General features: G+C 40.4%; 1 long non-coding RNA gene across 8 annotated transcripts in view; it reads left to right on the top strand.

Annotated features, from left to right (window-relative positions):
• The window catches only part of LOC147151595 (uncharacterized), a 195,197-nt gene that overhangs the window by 29,152 nt on the left and 145,358 nt on the right, over positions 1–20,687 (top strand). For all 8 annotated transcript variants that reach the window (XR_015090358.1, XR_015090356.1, XR_015090351.1 and 5 more), the window contains 2 exons: positions 1,959–2,095; positions 2,184–2,251. This is a non-coding gene — a long non-coding RNA (uncharacterized LOC147151595). The remainder of the gene's footprint in view (positions 1–1,958; positions 2,096–2,183; positions 2,252–20,687) is intronic.

The following is a 20,687-nucleotide window of genomic DNA, read 5'->3' as shown; positions in this document are numbered from 1 at the left end:
ATGAGGTTTGCAGAATAGATATGTTACATTCTGCCATGAAGGGCTGTGGGATGGGCCAAAGCTCACTCATGGAAGATGATGCTTGCCTTGGTCCCAGTTGAGTTGCCATTATAAGGACACATACAATTTGCCATTATAGTATAAGGACACATACAGTATAAGTGAAGTGATTCATGGCAATGAATTGACTCGTGTGTTAACTGCTCAGCAGCCTTTGTATCTGCACAGTGGCTTGTAGATGTGGCATTTAAGTTAATGCTTACAAATGGTCTGTAAATTCAACCTTCTCATTTCCCCAAAAATGCTTAATACGCCCTCAACAATGCAACAAGGTTTTCGAGACTAGAAATGCAAGCTTTTGAAAACAAATCACAACCATTATGATGCGTAATAAACATCTATTAGTCGGGTTGATGTTATCCGACCAATTTGCTGAAGATTTTCATGTAACTCTGAGATGAACCAAAGCAGTCCATTTCTGAGGAGTTGTAGATGAAATCAGATTAATTCCCCATTGCTTCCACCCACCTGTTATTCGACCTATTACCTTCCTTCATGTCTTCTTCAGATCTAGCTCATTATACCAATCACTGGCAGCATACAACTTAGCCGTTTCCTTATCATGGTTTGTGTATTCATACCAATTCTATTGTTTGATTATTTACTCATTATAATCTCACTGGATTCACTGCAGGTCATTTTACTTATTTGTCTCTAGATTTGAAACGGCAAAACTTGACACATTTTGGTTAATGAAGTTAAGACATTTGGAAGTACTTTACAGTTCATATTTGTAATATTTCATTTTCATTGTCATTATTTAACATTTGTCTTATTCAAGGTGATTTAGCAGCGGTGGGGAAGTCAAAGACGTAAATCCGATCGAGTCTGCATTTTTCTGTTCCCGCTCCAAACCTTCCAAACACCATAGGGTGCCCCTTTCCTGATTCAATCTGGTTCATCTCTCGCCAACAGCTATTTGGTCCAACATTATCAACAACTGCACTGCATCCTCCGCTCCTCTGTCCCAAGGCGTCCCTCTGGACTCTGTGCTTAGTCCTCTTCAGTCATCCTTTACATCCTACCCATCATAAACAACATTTGTCATCATGGCCTCCACTGCTATGCCAATAACATCCATATTTACATCTCTGCATCTCCATCAGCACCACCCTGTTCCCTTCCCTTCAAATTGGAGTAATCTTCAACACCAATCCCTCCTTACAGAACCACATCAGCAACATCACGAAAGTAGATTTCTTTCACCTAAAGAACTTTGTCCAAATTTGCCCAGCACTCTCTTTGTCCACAGTTGAAACTCTGATCCATGCTTTTAGTACATCCAGACTTAACTAGCGCAAGAACATCGTCTTTGGCTCATCCACCAAACTTATAAATAAACTTCAATATATCCAGAACTCAGCTACTGTTTTGCTTACAAACCCCCACTCCAGTATTGACATCACCCCCGTCCTCCGGAAACCCAACTGGCTGCCCTTTCACAATCACATGCAGTCTAAAGTCCTTCTTCTCACTCACAAATCCTTCCATAATCAGTTTTATTGTATTCTTGCCCCGGTGTATTTGAGTACCCTGTTAAAGTGCTCTAGAAGATTACGTTATTTTAACTGCCAAAGAGGAGGGGGACATCTCAGAATAGTCTGAGCTGAGATTCTAATCCAAAACTTCTCGACTCTGAGGCAGATGCACTTATCACATGATTCTCTATACTGAAGTATAAATATATTATTTGAAATGATTATAAAAATGTGTTTGTACAAATAGCCCCTGCATCCCAATAAACTTATCATGCATCATCTACTTACAATAATAAAGACTTTCCTCTTCCTGTAGAACCTGAAACCAAGTCCAGTTAGGAGTTGAAATATGAGTGTGATGCATGTTTATATGAGCCTTTATATCTGCCGGGATGATCATTATGGTCTCTTCGTTCCCAGGGTGTTTGCCATGATGCTTTTCGGGATCGTATTAGGCTGTCACAACCTCTCTGCCAGCTCCAATAAACAACCACTACCCAAATCAAAGCTTCTAAGTCACGGCCAAATCAAGAGAAGCACCTCAGGTGAACCCAGAGGTAATCTAGCCTTCAGCCTATCTCTTTCCATCATCTTTTCAGTGTTCTATTTTGTTATATTTTCACCTGGAATATATTGCAATTGCAGTGTCACCCTCTTCATTTAACTTCTGGATCCTTGGCAATATCATTTCATGAGAAGTCTCACCCGCAAAGGTCAGCGTTTCATATTTTCTCTCCAAGACCAAGCAACTTGAGTCTATTTCCGAAACCATCGACTGTGCATTTTGTTGCACACCTTGTTCTTTCTCCCTCAAGCGCTCTCATATTCTCAACTTAGATACCTCCGCATTCCAGCAGCCATTGTTGGAGAGAAAAAAAATGTCTGTTGTGCACTTTATGTTTTGTGTGTGTTCGTTCACCTGCACTCTAGAAGATGAATGACTCGAGCTCTCAGACTGGGAAATGGCCGCAGTGCGTTAAATCTAACAATCACGCTTCTTCTACACAGCTGAATGGACAGGCACAAAAAATGTGAATGGTTGTATGAAAGGGCCAGCCAAAGAAAATAATTGCTGCTGTGTTCACCAGAGAGAAGAAATAATGTCAAATTCGTTGTTTGCAGCAAAAGAGCAACATATTAAATTGGCCATGCGGGCAGCAGGGCATGGGTTCAATCACTGGAAATGAACTAATTCGTTTTAAAGCGCACACTTAGACTGCGTCCCTCAATGCGAGGACCATTGTGTGCTGGGAACAAACACAACACTTTCAGGGCACCTGTGACACTTCTACAAAAAGCTATAGAAGGCAAGTGAACAAACACTGGTTAATCAATCTGTTCCTGATTAAATTGCTTTGAGAGGGAGGGAAAATGCTCTGTTTTCCCATTTTGGCAGTCTCATTGTTGAGTCTTTACAGTGCACAGCGGTCCGTTGCACATTAATATTCAGCTGAGGTTAAACACATGAATGTATAATCATGCACAAAGGGGACTTCTGATCAGTAGCGCTCTTCCATGGTTTTACTTGGGAGACCTTCTTTGAAGGTTGAATTCTATATCCTATACTTGCATTCATTTGGTGTTATGTATGCTTTCATTTGGATTCAGTTATGGTTTTATGAAAAGAAAGCGCAAGTCCCTCAATTGATGATAATTGTTTCATCAATTTATCATTTCATCGTGGGCCCCAGAGCACACTCCTCTTCAGCTCTGTAGAAACGGCACTGACATCCACACTCATGAAACCATTACGTACACATGCTTTGCAGAGGTCATAAAGTACCAAATAAAAACACAAAAGAGAAACTCGCCTTCACAATTCTGTTATTTAAATTGCAGTTGAACGGCAAGAGACATTCAAATATTTTAATGTCTTTTTCAGTGTTATTGATGGTTTGTTGTCATAGTTGGTTTCTGTCTGCGAGACATTGTTGAAGCCAGTCTGCTTTAGGCCCACAATGGAAAAGGGTGATTTCAAGTGTGATTTGGTGCAATATTTAAACTCTAGCAAAATGTAAATCCTTGCGACTGGGCCCAGCCAACAGTGACAGTGGGAATGAAAACTCATCTGATATGCTCTTGCTCAATTTTTCCCCCTACCACATTTCACGCTGAAGTGATTGTACAGTTCAAAGGCTCAACACCAGGCTAGCATATGTTATTCCATCTTAAAATAACAATGCAGATGCCACCATGTCATTCCACCACTTTGGTCCCAAGTGAAATGTGGCACTGTCATGCTTTTGTAGGCATGGCTACAGAAATAAACTTGTTAAAAATGAAATATCTTCTGATCCCATTGTATTTAGAGTTAGTCCAAGTCCTATAGCGGATAGCGCACGTCACCGATTCTAAAGCTGAAGTCACTGGAAAGTATCTAAACAGCTTTCTGGTGGCAGTCATTATCATTAGACATGGTCTCTCCATTGTGAGTTAATATTACCTGCTTGTAGTGGCGGGTGATATGGCAAAAATATCATATCGCGATTTAAAAAAAAATAAAATCATGATGGTGATTTTCTCATGATTCTTTTTTTACATCTTTTTTTAGACTAATTTGCACATTTCCTCCACAATTTTCCTCATGTTAAACATAAAACATATTTAAAATGTATATAAAACCCTAAAAAATTACATTTTAAGACAACTAAGCTTTCTGAAAAGGTTTTAATTAAAATAGTGCAACATTTATCCAAATGTGCAGTACACGTAAACATAAAAACACAGCTCAACGCGGGTCTAGTACTTTGAACAGTCTTTTAAACCCCTCGTTTTCCACAGCAAGGTAATAAGTCACTGCCTCAGTTACTTCTTTCCAATGCTTGCTTGTTTTTTCAATTGGAGAGCCCTTGTTAAATGACTGTGTTACAGTGGGTTGTTTTAGCTTGGAGCAAGCGGCTGCCTCTGGCTGCCATGTGTCTGATCTCTGTTTACTTTGGATGTCGGCGTAGTGTTTTGGGTGCTGTCTTCGCAAGTGATTAAACAGATTCGTCGTGTTGCCATCTGACGTCCCCGAACGCAGTGTCTGCAAATTTTGCAAATAACTCATTTGCGCTTTGTCCTCCGGGGAAAAGCCAAGCCAAATCCACCCTGTGGATGTGGAGTTTCTTTTCGGGACCAACTCTTCTTCGTGCTGACTTTCCGCCACGGCAAGTGTCACGTACGGTGTCACGTACGGTGCACTGTGCGTGCTGTGATTGAGCTACACTCTATAGAATGTGCCCGAGTATAGACGATCAAACGATCTTTCGTATTTATGAGATCGTCAACTCGTTGATGTCCTTAACGATCCAATATTGTCATTTTGCCTACCACTACCTGCTTGTCATCCAATTAACCATAGTTTTTGTTGTCAACAGCGCTAGAGCGTAAACATAATAAATAGCCAGTGAACTTTTTGGTTTTAGTATATTCATTTCAAATCTATGTTTTGGCACACCTACATTCACATACGTTCTCTCTTCCTAACTTTGAAGCATTGAAATGGTGGGGCCCAAAGTGATTTTTTTTTCCCCTGGGGCCCCAAATCCCCGGTGGTCCCCTTGTTGATGCAAACAGGAAGGCAGGCATTACCCACCGCAAAAGAGTCACATGAAGTATGAATGTTGATGACTAAATGATTCTAAATTATTTTGGCTTCAGAAATAGTGCTGCGTGAATGACAGTATTGTCATTTTTGCCCCCCAGACCATCCTGCGTGACTTCGGCAGCAAGAATGCAGTTAATGGTAAATGGTGGCTCCCCCGTTTGTGGTCAAAATGGGCATAGTTAGACATTGTTACTCATCATCTTTCAGTCGTGAGAAGTGTCACTCTGTCTTTGTTTAGCTGTTCACTGCCATTTCCGACCACATTCTTTTAAGAAGCATAATCATCAGTCAGATGATCACACATGAATAGAACGAACTACATTTGACATTCACTTGGGGCTCCACAAGCCGCACTAGGGCAAGCCATAAGGTGAAAATGTTGTATGGCAGTGGTTCTCAAACTTTTTACACCGAGTACCGCCTAAAAAATACTTACTTAAAATTGACGTCAACCCAACAAATTTCTTTCTAATTATATCTTCTATTTAGCCTCACTAGTCTAAACTTGACATTCGGATTGATATTGGGTTTGTGGAATATGAGCTGAGCAGCAAAATCCACCCATTTTTAGCCATCTCAGGGGGCGACCATTTCGTTACTTTCTGTCGACTTAAAATGACATCACAGTTGTTCAGGGCTCAGGTAACAACCAATCATGACTTACTAGTTTTCTGAAGCTGAGCCATGTTTGGTTGTTACCTGAGCCCTGAGCAACTGTGATGTTCTTTTCAGTCGACAGCGAAAGTCAAAACGGCCGCCCCATGAGATGTACAAAAACAGGTGGATTTGACTGCTTAACTCATGGGTCACCAAGTCTGGTCCTCAAGGGCACCTATCCTGCATGTTTTCCATCTCTCCTTGCTGCAAAACACCCGTTTCAAATGATGTTTGTCATAATCAGGCTTCTGAAAAGCTTGTTGATGAGCTGATCATTTCAATCAGGTGTGTTGCAGCGGGGAGAGATGGAAAACATGCAGGATAGGTGCCCTTGAGGACCGGACTTGGTGACCCCTGGCTTAACTCATATTCCCCAAACGCAATATTAAACAGAATGCAATGTTTCGACTAGTGGGGCTGCATAGAACATATTTCTTGTGAAGAAATGTTTGGGGTAGACTTCCTCTTTAAAATATTAGAGAAAAGTAGGCCAATATTTTATTATTGTAAGCAACTGTCATATTATGTATAATTTGAACATAAACACTGTACTTGAATAATGATTCAATTAAAATGCAGCAATACATAACAGTTTAATTGTTTTTTTTTTAAACCAAATAACTGCAAATGTATTTTATTTAAAAGTTAAATACAGCTGTACTGTAATAAGTGATTCTTTCTCATACCGCTAGAGGGAGCCCATGTTGCACTTGCGTACCACACTGAGAATGATTGCTGTAAGGAATTTTAAAAAAGTCAAAAAGTTTTATTTCATCAGTTTGACCTTGAAAAGTGCCTCAAACTTCCATCTGTCACTTTGTGATGCGACTTTCCTGCTGACAATCTCAGCTCCTTTCTCGTCCTCTATCACTTCCCTCCATCTCATTATCTCTCCAAATATCATATCTTATTCAGAAGCCCTTAAAAGGCAGACTATACCCTGACACAGCAATATCCGAGAAGTGTGCCAGTTCATTAAAAATAGTCATCAAAGATGCATAACACAAACATGCACACACTCCCCTTCATACTCACATAAGCTAATTCAGCTTTCTGGGGAAAAAGTGGCCCCTGTGGTGCTGATAAGTGTCCTTTAGTCCTATGCTGTGTCTTATCAGGGTGCCAGATATGTTGTCTCTCTGAAAGGCTTTTATCAGGACACCCTCCACGGAATGTAACTTGGCTTTAGGCCACAAATGAATGTTACAAAAAAAAAAAAAAAGAAGCAGATTTTGTGTTAAGAAGCTGCTGACTACACATCTCTATGTTGTCAAATGTCACTTGCCAAAATACATTTCCCTTCTGGCATCCTGTATTTAAATGATCAGCAGCAGGTCACTGTGTTGCTGGCATGTTTTTGTTGAAAATCCGTTGCCTGAAGTACAATGGCCGAAAGCTGTGATAGGGACCATCCATGTTGTCACCTATCTGACAACATGCTCCCCATGTTGTTTTGAATCTCATATGTGGTGATTTTCCTCAGAGCATCCCAAGGTATGTCCGTGTCTGCACCGTAGGGTGAAGTGCCGTCTTCAGCTTTATTACATGGCCTTGAATCATGAGCCTTCAATACGGCCTCCTCATTGTGTTTTGAAGGTTAAGCAAACCAATTAAAGTTCCACACACTCCGCTGAGGTTCTCCACAACAACTGCATCCCTGTGTATAGCATTTAAATTAGCCCGATGAGTACTGGGATTTAAGGAATAAAGGAAGTAAAACCTTGAAATGAGGCTGTTCGTTGTCACGATAGACAATAGAGGAAAAAGAAGTTCCATCAAAAGATGAGCGCGGAATGAGGATACGGACTGCTAGAGAGAAAGAAGCCCTATTAAAAGAAATGACACCGTTACGGTTCACTGAGTCCTTGCACTGGGCCGCAGTGTGCTTAATGCTCTGTGGCTGTCAGCACCACAGTCAGCCGCACTGCTTTGCTTCTCCCAAGGGGACTCTGTGTTGGACTGTGTTGTCGATTAACTTGCTGCTTATTAGAGCTATACCAGGAAGGGATTCAGCCAACCAAAACGCAGATCTCCACAAGAGGATGAGCTGCACTATAATAATAACGGGAAGAGCAACATTTTAGAGCTCCTCAGTTAGTCAGATCTGATATGAAAATACTGCAGCAGAGGCATCACATTTTTAGGCTGTACCCACATTTGAAACATTCATTGTTGGCAGCCCCCTTGGCGCTGTGTGTTGAGACCGAGAAAAGCACCAGTCTCTCTGATATTCTGCTGAGCACCCTGGGGAGGCAGGTGGACTGAAAAGTAAGTTTTCAGAAACAGCTGAAATCTTAGTTTTCATAAAAGGTGGATAAAGGTGTCGGCAATTGGTTCTGTTAAAACAACAACAACAACAACAACAACAACAAAAAAACACTTACAAACTAAGAAAGCACCATGAAAGTTCACTGCTTGGAAAACTGTCACAAAGAGTGTCTCAAAACATTGTGACTATGTCTGCCTTGTTGGGAGGATGCACGATGATTGTCTACACCCTAAATATGTAAGCAATAACCAAACTCCCATCTTGAAGTCCTTTCAAGGGTTGACAGAGGGACAAGATAAAGGACTTTCATGATCCTATCAAGGAACTACATATGAGGATGTGAGGCAAAGAATGGGAATGGTTGGCATTGTAACAATCAGCCATGAGACAAAAGGCTGGATCATCACTGAGTTACACAATCAAGGATTAATGGGAGAAAAAGTTTTCCTTCCGCATCCCCGCTAGACCATCAACCAAAAAGATAAACAAGTAGGGGCAGATTGATGCAGCCTGGCTTCCCTCACATTAAGTAGCCTGACATTAGACTAATGTTTGGCCCTTAAGAGACCACAGAGACATCAAAACAGTAAATATCTTATTTTATTGCTTTATAGAAACTATATAATACACAGAATAGGGAAGTAGGACACCTGAATGAAAGTCCATCCAGGTTGGTGATGGCAGGCTAAATACTGCTACAGCAATACCACAAATTGATGGTGACTGATCAGGCTCAGATTCAAGGCACAAATAATTCAAGGGAATACAAACCAGTTGGCATTAAGTCAGTTCACCAAATAATAATAATAATGCTAATAATAATAATGCATCAGATTTATATATAGCTTTTCTGGACACTCAAAGATGCTTTTCAGTGGATACATTATACATGTACTCACACATTCTGGCTATGGTGGTGGTAAACCACATATGTAGCCTCATCTGCCCTACCCAAAGTTGCAAACAAAAATTCACAGTTTTACTCACACGGACATGACTAAAACACACACACACACACACACACACACATGCACAGAGACACACAAACTATAATGCCACCATTGTCCATGAATGAGCAGTTGAATGCCAGATAATGTTAGTCATTCTTTCTAAGGTGTGTGCACTGCAACCTGCTGCAGGTGTCCGTGTGGCATCTAAATAGCTGCCTGTCATTAGATTTCCTTTTTTTTTTTTTCCCTTTTGCGGTTTCTTAGTTTTCATCAATCTTTCCATTTGACACCCCGCCCCCAATCTGTTTACCAAGTCAGAGAAATCTCATTAAGGTTTTCAATGATAAAAGTGTGTTTGACGTTATCTAACAAAGTCACTGTGCCATCAGTGCCTTTTACCACCAGCTAAACTGCATGTAATATTTACTGCTGCCAGCAGTTTATTATGGCTTTTATTACTCTGCTAGCTGCATGTTCCATATGTCTCTTTTGTAATGTCACATCTCTTGGGATAGTTTGTAGAAACTGCGGTAAAACCATTTAAGTTCTTTATTCACCATATCGTGTCCTTTGTACATTAATCATATGTTGGGTTATTATGAGTAAATTACTTTGGGGCATCCCTGATCTCATATTGAATTCTCGGGGTACTGTATGAATTATTATTGTGTATTTATTGTACTTTACTTCAACTTTGAGCACAGCAGAGTTTTGTTGTAATTTCTAGATTTTAGTTTTGATAATCTGTCTTTCAGGTGAGTCTTGGGGCAGAATTAATGCTTATTACGAGGGATGTTCCGATCAGGTTTTATGACACCGATACTGATACCGATTATGCATGAGTGAGATCAGCCGATACCGATTCCGATCACACCTGTATATATGTACCTGTATATTTTTCCATTTATTTATGGTGACTTCTATTATGCAATATTATCTGAAAAAAAACCCCAGCCATATTATTGCCGTAATTTTGACAAAAATCTATATATATTTTCAAAAGCATAAAGAAATACAAAACCGTTGCTGGCACAATACAACAATTACTTAGTCACAAAGATAACTGAAAAACTTAAATTTACCAGCTTTTAGTAACACAGTTTTTAACCGATCAAAATAATCAGCAGTCTCAAAAGACTTCTAATGCAAAAAGTCAAATAAATAACATGCCACCTAAACATTGCATGGTTCAGAATATAATCAAAGTAGAAAAAATAGTCAGATGCAGGCTTTACTGGAATAAACTGTTCAGCGAGCAGACGGCGGAATGCGGTGTCTTCCACCACCGAGAATGGTTGGTCATCAAGTCCGATAAATTTCATTATTTTCCTGGTTATTTGCATTGCCTTTTGCCTGTCGCGTAATATGGGTTTGAGTTGGTCAGCATGGGCTGCGTTAGCTGCCATTTCATTGTTGCTGCTGCTTCAATGCAATGAGCCTCGTAAATTCACCATAGTCTTCCAATTGCTTGTTCTTCAAATGTCGGATTAAGTTGGTTGTGTTGAAACTTGTGGCCATGCTCCACCCGCGAGGTACCTTTTCATGGCATATATTATCAGACGCAAACTACACACAGCAGTTAGCAGCACAGACATGTTTGTCTGTTTGTTATTGCCGTGCGCCTCCGCAGCAGGGGCAAGGGAGGGGCCGGGGGCGCAACACTGCGCGCAGGCTGGTCTCTCATGGCTGTAGGCTGCGAAGCATGAGCTGCGGGTGATCGGATTTTTTGATGGGCAACAAAAGGCTTTGATCGAATATGCAGATCACGTCATTTTTCACGAAAATCGGCCGATCATTATCGGTGCCTGATCAATCAGAGCATCCCTACTTATTACTATTCCACCCTCCTCTATTACCATACCCCTGTTGTGTAAGTGGTCTAACTTCTTCCACTTCTTGCTGGAAAAAAAAAAACAGTCACCAAAGTTCACTTACTGAATTGAAGTCCTCTTCTCTTTCCAGTACTCGAGACTACAATGGAAATGTTCAAAAGTTCACTCATCATGGAAATTATGTGACTGGAATATGAGAGTGCTAGTTTGACCCAGTTTCTATAATCACAGAATGTTGAATGTGCAAAAAAAAAACTGGATGAGCCTTAAAATGAGAAACCCCAGCATGTCTTTGAGGTATATGGCTGGAATGAGATCTGCCCAATCCTTGCATCTGTTTGCCATGGAGGAAGGAATTTACATTTATGATCTCCTCAGCCTCGCAACAGCTAACCTCATCTCATCCCAGCTTCACTTCATGTGGACATTTTCCTCTCTGGCTGTCCAGGGCAAGTTGGATACACAGTAGGAAGTGAAACAGGTTATAAGTGGGCAATGGGAGTGGTGCTCAACTTCCTGGCCATCTCATAAGCCACAATGTCATCAAACTTGGCCAGGAGTTCTCAGAAGGGAGACAAGGTTACTGAAGTTTCACCGTTTGTATTTTCACAGTAACTGCCCGCATTGGGTGCTTTTCATTTTTGCTATAGTGATGTTGCTATCTGATTGACAGTTTAATTAACAACATTACAGTGGCATCAACCATAGTTTGAGGGTTCTGTCTCATTTGAATACTTTTTTAAATTAAGATAGCAAATACACTCTGCAAGTGAAGTTAATTTCTAGCCTGATTTTTTGGACTCGGGACGTCTGTCAGTTCACTCACAATATTCAGGGCAATTGACCTGACTTACGGCAATACAATTGATTGCTCAGACCTGTCAGGTTTTCCGTTGACTGCAACAGTGGTTATGACTTGGTTAGTTAAACTTGGAGCCTTTCCGTCTTACACTACTTAGGCTTACTGGATTAAAAGTACATCATTCACCCAACATTTTTGTACAGCGTCTCCTGTTTAGGATCATGGGTGTACTGGAGTTTTTACATAACTGAATTTGGCGCAAAAGGCAGTTTACACCCTGAAGTGATCACCAGTCAGTTGCAGTGCATACAATGGAGGCGGAAGCCGGAGTAGCCTGAGAAAACCCAAACCAGCACAAGGATAACATGCAAACACCACACACAATAAAAATCTAAAACTGATGAATAACCAGCACTTAATTTGTGAGCTTTGATGTTTCATTGTAGGCATTTTATTGGCAGTGTCAGTTTGAATTTAATAACAACAGATCTATAGTTACTGCTGTTATAACCTTTTTTTCCCCTTAGTGATTAGCAACTGTTTCCTCAAACTTACTCTATGTAAAACAAACATTATGTGGTGAATGAAAAAAATGTTTTCAAAAATTACATGAACAGTTTAGGTTTGCTTTTTGAGCATATGGTGCTAATTTGCGGGGAGTCTGCTGTTGCACATCTGGTCAGATCTGGGCTGAAATCAAAAGGTTAATGAACTGACCTAACAGCCTGTGACAGTCTGTGGCATCACGTCAGCCACGTGCATAATCTTGCTGCCATGCCAACAGGCTTTGCTCTTTAGTGTTGTGGTCAGTCTCCAGATTTTCAGATTTAAGTCGGGTCATATCCAGACTCGGGTTAAATATTACTCTGCCTTGGCTATATGCAGTGGCACTTGAGCAATTGATAGCCGTTACGCCATCAGTCGCGTGTCCAGATGGAAACACCCCCGGGAAACGTATCCCTTCTGTGGTTTGACTCGGGATGGGGGCCGCTGTTGGGGGTCACATTTTTCATAGAGAAAATATATGTGACCTCAATGAGCGTGGCTTTTTAAATCTTTTTACTCAGTTGTTGTCCAATAATTGGTTATAAACTGTCTGGCAGTCTGTCTTTCAATCTGTCAATCTATCTGTCAAGTGACCTGTAGCATTAAGTTTTTGGAAATTCAAATATATTGTGCACGCTTAAACAAAGGTTGTAGTCGTAATTTGACCATCCAAAAGTTTTACAAAACTTTGACGTTTGAACAACAGTCATGCATGACGTCACACGGGACATCATATCGCACGAGATCTCCGTCCAGGAAGCATGAAAAAATTACCTTGGAATGTGAGGTTTGCTTGTTCTTTGGCTCATTGTGGCTTCTTTGTGACTCTTATTTCAAGAGAAGGACTAGCTTATATTTAATTTATTTTGCTGACAGATTACTATTGACACATTGACTCATTCACTGCCTTGGACGAATTAATTCGTCAAACAAAATAGCCACGCCCACGTCCTTTGTCGAATTAATTCGTCAAACCCTTTTTTTAGTGGGGCAGGTGGACCAACGTCCGGGCCATCTTCTCTGAAGTTTTCAAGGGGATACGGCATGAGGAAGCTTTTTTTTCCCCCACCATTGGGTGGCACCACCACGGTGGATGAGTCATCAACCCACGTGAAAACAGGAAAGGAGGAAAAAGGTGGGGGCATGGGGGCCTAAAACGGGGGAGGACTTACTGTAGAACGGAGAATTACAGATGGCTGATGCTGGAGCAAAGTATGTACGGAGCTAAACGGAAGCCAAAGATATTGTCATCTTTGATGACAGCAATCAAAGAGAAAAAGGAAAGATGACGTCTGTGGACGAGTCACGGTTCTCAAAAGGCAAGTCGGAAGCGCCACCATACCAACGAGACACATTTACCAAAAGAACCGCATTGAGACTCCTCCCCGACAGTAGCGAAGGTACGTTCCTAACTGCTCGCTATCAAAACACCTCGTCCTCCAGTCACATCCATGCCATTATTCTGCTATACTAAACATTTGTTGCCAGTACTAATGTGTGTATAGATCGTGCACCAATGTGTAGATCTGGAAAAAAATATGTAACGCTGAACGGGCAGTGCCGCGAGAGTGCTCGAACGTGATCACGGCCAAACTGTACTGCTCGAATCAAAAAAATAATAGTTCGTGGTAATTGTTTATTTTTTCTCTAATTCATTAGCTGGCATCAAGCTTGCTGGAAGCCAAAAGAGTTGCTGTAGAGTTGGACTCTGGCTGTCCTGTTGACTGTTGGCAGCTATGTTTCACAGACAAGATACTCCAACATATTGTGGATGAGTCACACACACTTTTATATAGTTCAAACTCAAAAGTACTTTTTTTTCCAAATGTAAAAATTGTAAATAGTTCTAATTAATGTTAACAAATACAGAAGCACGCACTCACACACACCCACACGCGTGCGAGCCGACATGCACACACATATGTACATACTTGCATATAATTTGAAGTTCATACAGTTTGGTCAAATTTGAGAATTGTAAATACTGTATTAATACTTGCAAATAAATTATTTTGCCATCAAAACCATTTTGTCAGTGTTGTTTATGTTGTTGTAATGTTGTTTAGATGTTTGAGTTGTCAGAAAAGCCAAAAAATATTGGTGTCAAAGTCAAGGTTCAGTTTGGGATGAAGCTTTTCACAAAAAAATCTAATTTTCTCCGTTTTGTATTCAGAAAAGGGACAGTTGGTGAAACTTGTCTATGGTCTACTGTTGATTACTAAAGAACGGAGAAAGGTATAAACTTTTTTTTTTCTCATGAAAGAAGATAGTCTAATCTTTCTTTTCATAGGTTCAATGTTAACATAAATGTAGAACACAAGAACATGAGTTAAAAAAAGCAAAAAAACACTTCCAAATACAAATCTGAAGGCAACCAGCGTCCTGCAATGGATTGTGTTCAATCTCCTCTAACAGCAGTCATATGCTGACATATGAGTTTGTATGTAATAACACAATGACAAATTCACATCTCTTGAGAAATGAATGGAGAGCTCATTTAAACTGGCTCAAAGATCCTTGTGCCAAGCAGCCAATCAAAGTGACAACTTGAAACACTTGATACGTCTCACCAGAGAAGGATGTTTGCTTGGTTGAACTTGCAATTTATCATCTGAAAATACAGCATCTATGCTGAAGTAATGCATTGATCTCATGTTGTCATGGGGATATGGGGAGTCAATACAGTCGAATAAAGTTATGCACAAAATCTAAGAATTACTAATCTCTGCCCACTCATTTTAGCGTAGGCACATGCTTTTAGCTTGAGCTTGGTAGATCATTTATCTTCCGGTGTTTATTCCCTCCTTCCTCTCACTTATCTAACACTTTCCAATGGAGATGGTGTATTAAACAGGCTGAGTCATATTTAAGAGTGGGAAACCAATTATTGAAAACCAGGGTGCAATGGAAACGTTAGACATCCGTGCTACAGTTGCAAGGTTGTGATGTCATGGTTTCGTTTTAAGTTGTTTTGTGAGTGCTGTAAATGCGCCCCCCGCCCAAAAAAAAAAAAAAGATGTACCGTTAATCATTTGGTTTTTGCCACAAGCTCCTTCTTATCTCCCATAGAGAAGCAGAGTGATACCACCTCTCTGAATATGCATTGATGATGATTGCATGATTTATGCATGAGCATTATGCCTCCCCATGACTTTCCCAGCCAAGAGAAGTCTTTAAAATTCAGAAATTAGAGCTTTTGTCAGACTTCTCAAAATGTTTATTTTAGTGGCTCACTGGGCCTTCTTTTAGCATGTTTTAACACCACTGCATGTTTAATGTGAAACTGTGGCTTGTTTGTTTAGATACTTACCAAGCGGTTATACAAAGCCAGTGTGAAACACGTTGTAGTTTGTCATGTTTCTGTCTGAATTGGTTCAGTATTCATTTTCTGATGTGTCTTGACTTTAAGCTTTCACTGCCATTATGTATAATTAAGCTTGCATAATTGGCTGACTTGCCAGCAATATATTTGAATTAGCGATGGTGATTGATGTTTTTATGAGTGTAACAAGAGTAATGTGTGCAGTTGACCTTTCTGTGAGCTCGCCTTTTGTGGTGTTGACCCTTCAGTAAACACTGTCAAGCCTCCCCAGACAGTTTGCGTGTGCTTCTATTGGGATGTGTGCCCTTGAGCTTTCTTGTTAGGCTTGATAGATGATGCAGCTGCGATAGTCGTCTTACTGATTAGACCGGGCCGTGTTTGCTCCACCCTAACCCAAAAATATTGAATGTTTTTTGACTGAAGTTCCAGTGAAACCTATTTAACACATTTGTATTGGTTTCTTCAACACAGTGTTTGAGGGAACTGAAGTCAGGGAACAAATCTAAGTTCCTCCTCCTCTTTATTGCTTATATGAAGGGAAATACACTTTATTGGAATTGTATTGGAGACAACTGGACAAAACAGCAGAAGTAGTGGAAGTCCAAAGTTAAATAGGTACACTAAATTGGCTGCTCAAAGCTAGCTAGCCAATCTTTACTGAAGTTCAAAATGCAGATTGGTAAATACAAGTTCAATTCAGTCACCTCGCTACTAGGATGCACATCGTCACAACTGAGGTTGATGCGATATGCATTTTTGATACACTGCCAATGATACAATACATTTAAGGTATAGCAACTCCATATTAGATGCAATTTGTGGTGAGTACTTAAGACTTGTGAAAACCTATGCAAGATTTTGCCACTGCTAAACAGGAAGGTAATTTGAAATACAACAAGAGATTGAAAGGATCATATATTGTTGGATACAAATTATTGGCAGATTTCTCAGAAATAAATCCAAAGGCCTTTAGTGTCAATAACACATGAAAATAACCAGCTATTAGTGATGGAGAATTTTATTTTCTACGCAAATTGGTTCAAAGTTGAGTTCACAAATTTTAAAATGAACTAGTTCAGTTCATAATTAAAAAAATTGAAACAAGTTCACTGTTCCAAAAATGAACTAGCGGTAGTTCATATGTTTTTCTTTTAATATGTTATATTGAGCTATTACCCTCATAACACTGGCATTTCCCTATTGTTGCCACCCATTCAGTACACACTAATAGCCAGCTACAACTTTCACTCTGCATTCTCAAAAATATGAGGAAAAATGCATTGAAGTGAAACAAAAAGGGGACTGTAGTCCTTAATGTGCAAGCACAAATACAATCTGCGGTAGGAGCCAGGCTTAGGTAGGAAATTACCTGTCACCTCCTGTCCTCCTGTCTGCCTAACACACTCTGCCAAACTAAACACCCCACCAGTCTTCAGGTGACCGTAAAATGGCGACCCACCTGTGACTTCAGAGGCCTCCCAAGCCAACTGCTTCACCAACTTTCTTCAACACAATTTCAGTCCCCTCCAAGAAATCTAAAGGGAAAACACTCAAATGCCTACGAGGGACTAACCTTACTATTTGTCACCAAACAATACAGATTTCCAGAGGGCTAGGTACAGTACGTTTGCCAGTTATATGGAGGGTAATGATCGAGACACAATGGATTGTCCACCACCCAATCAAGACAAGACACAAATCTGCCTAAATTTTCAGTAGTTTTCTATTAAGAGGCAGCAGGTGCAACGCTTACAAATGGGATCAACTCAATTAAACCTGCCTTTGATGTTTGTTTGCATTGCAACGCTCTCATCTCTCACCACAGACATGTAGTTTACCAGATGCCCAATTATCCCCTCCCACTCTCACTTTGCTCACCAACTTTCGTCTCTCCCTGCACTCTCTCTCGTCTCCCTCTGCAGCACCAGACTGCTTCCATATCCTTTTGACTCCCGAGGCTGAGGCTTATTTAACAAGCACCTGGTCGGCTGGGCTGAGGATGTGGCAGCTGTGGAACTGCAGAATGTGTTCCGCCCCTCTCAACCATGGGAGACTAATCCCAAGGAGGATAGTCTCCAGATGGGCTTGGTTTGAAGCACTTCAACCTGGGATCTGCTAGATGAGTCCTATGCGGGATGACCTAGCATATTTGAATGCTAATTGCATATACAGTCAGATTAATTACCTGACTGCATTTATTTACTTACTGCAGCAGACTCTTTCCACACTTAATTTTTCAATAGTTTCAACGATGTGACACTTTGCACATAATAAACCTTTGTCGTCAGGCATGCACTTTGTGTGACGGATGGGCAGTTGTATTCCTGATTTGATGCTTGTCCCTGCACTAACTTGCACAGTGGCTGTTACTGTATTATCCTTCCATACCTCTGTGCTGACGCTGCTTTCCTCCGCAACCCATTGATTCAGGAGACTTGAGTGATAGATGGGTTTAATAAAGCAAGGTACACCCCCTTCCGCCTCTCCTCCCAAAAAAGATATATTTCGGACATCATTTTTACGGGGGGCATAGAAGGCCTAAGATCAGAGTCACTTTTTCTAGTTTCTCAAAAAGTCATGTCTAGACGCTAGACATCTAGATACATAGACATGTCTATTTAATGTAGCAACACAAATCTTAGTCAAAGTCTATAAGGCTGCCACTCTGTTCACACATTTTCACAGTCCATATCTCTTTGCTTAACATCTTGGACTTCACTTCTCAGTTTCTGATGTCTTCCCTGTAATTTTCTCTTCTGGTGCAGCTACAGACAGCTTTGAGGCGAAGTAGTCCTCATCATTTTGCTATCATGGCCTCTTAGAAGCCTTACATTTATGTTGACCTCCTCTTTGTCCCACCAGTGGTAGTAGCACTTTGTGCTGCTTATTGGCTGTGGTTTGTCCAAGCACAGCTAAATTACTCCTCTCCCTGGCATTGACAGTGTGCATAGTTTCAATTCAGCTCTGGAAGAATATTGTGCAACAATGATAACACAGGTCTGTTTACCAGTGATTGGACTAATTAATAGGCTCACAGGTGATTCACTGCTGTGGACTGACATTGGCAGTAGGCATGAGCTGATATTAGGCTAAGTTCAGACTACAGGCAAAGGCGACCCAAATCAGATTTTCTTTGTGGTCAAGCAATCAAAGCATACAGGAGTGCTTCTCTGATGTTTTGAGTTTTCTCCAAAAATATCTTTTTGGCGCTCTTCAGTGGATGGATCATCGCAGGACTTAAAAAAAAAACTGGAAACTGAGGCACTCACAGTGCTTCAGAATTAAAAGGCCTTTATTTTAACATAGCCAGTTGGAACTGTTTCCGTTTCCAGATTTACTTTATTTATTTATTTATATATATATTTTTTTATAACAGTCTGAGTGGCTCAATTCCGATGTTTTCAAATCCGATATGGGTTGCTTCCATTTGACTCCAGTGACTCCAGGTGTTTTATAACAGCAATCCTCTTTTCTTTATTGCCGAAAACAATTACCCCTGTTTTGTTTTGGTTTAACTGAAGGAAAGTTTGGTTCATCCAGTTGTTAATTTTCTCTAGACAGTGACACAATACGCTGATTGAACTGGTGTCATTTGGGCACACTTATATATATAGCTGTGTGTCATCTGCATAACTGTAATAGCCAACATTGGTGTTCTGAAGCATTTGACCAAAAGGTAACATATACAGACTGAACAGAAGGGGCCCAAGGGCTGACCCTTGACGAACCCCACATGTCAAGGCCATCCGATCTGATTCAAAACTTCCAATAGTCACAAAGTAACTCCTTTCCTCTAAGTAAGACCGAAACCATTTTAGGACTGTTCCATTTAATCCCAGTCAAGTTTCCAACCTGTTCAACAGTATGTTATGATCAATTGTATCAAATGCTGCTCTGAGATCCAATAAGACTAGCACCGACACCTTCCCTGCATCAGTGTTCAATCTTATGTCATTTAATGCTTTGATAAGAGCTGTTTTTGTACTGTGATGAGGTCGGAATTCTAATTGGAATTTATCAAAAAGTCCGTTTGAGTTCAAGAGTTTGCTGAGTTGATTAAAAAACACTTTCTCAACAATCTTTGATAAGAAGGGAAGGTTTGAGATGAGTCTATAATTTACTAACAGGGAGTCATCCACCGTTCTCTTTTTTAGAAGGGGCTTGACGGCAGCAAATTGTGCAAAAAGTACTGAAATATTTAACAGTTGGACATGTGCATTCAAAAGCCCCAGAAGGTTCACATTAAGTTCACCTGTAAAGGTTTGAATGCATTTTAGGCTCATCCTGAAATTTCACCCAAAAGCCAAATATCCCAACCTTTTTGCGAGTGGTGTATAACCCTCTCTGTTTTATTGTTTGAATTTTGAAAAATGACTCAGTAATTACTATTGTTTAGCCATATGGCCTACTTTGCACCAAGGTTGATTCCCATTTATGGATATGCTTGAGAATACAGTCTCTTTCATCTCATTAACAGTGGCTTGCAGGTGTTAATCTCTGCGTATTCTGGATAAATATTGTAAATAAAAAAACACACATACAGTGAAACCAGGATGCTGGTCAACTGTTGATTTGTTCAGGTTTCAAAACAAATTTTCCCATGGGAAGTAAGGACATTTATTAAATAATCTGTTCTAGGATCAAGCTGTGGCCCTCATAAAATCTTTATTAACAGTACAGGCATTTTTTGAAGTAAAATTATAAAACAAACACATGCAGAAATAATAACCACTATAATGTTGATTCATGCAAGAGCTTCTGAAGTCTGGGCAGTGTGCTGACATTTTGCAAAAAAACACTTCGCACCTCGGTTTTTGTGCGACATTTGAGGCATATTTTCCTCAAAACATTAGGTAGTCTGTAAGACAGCTAACATTTTTGGGAGCTCTTCCCAGTCCATGATGTTACGGCTGTAATTCTGACTTTTAATAGCTGAATGCTCTCTCATATTCCCATGCCCTGAATGTTTGCATGACACAGGAAATGAGGTTTGTAATGGCAAGCTCAGACTGGAGTTGCTCTTGTCATCAATGAAAGTTACACACTCCCTTAATAGTTGTCTTCTACTTTGAAATATAACCCACAAGGAAAATTAGAAGTGTGTAAAGCAGCAGTGACAGATCAAACAAAGCGGAGCAATTCTAATTGGATGTGTAGGGAAGCAGCGCAAGACTGGACCAAC

Source organism: Filicampus tigris, chromosome 2 (genome assembly GCF_054856515.1).
Source record: "Filicampus tigris isolate MCC_2025a chromosome 2, RoL_Ftig_1.0, whole genome shotgun sequence".
In the NCBI taxonomy this organism is placed as follows: domain Eukaryota; kingdom Metazoa; phylum Chordata; class Actinopteri; order Syngnathiformes; family Syngnathidae; genus Filicampus; species Filicampus tigris.
Note: the sequence above shows the minus strand (reverse complement) of the source record. Positions and strands in the feature narration are given on the sequence as shown.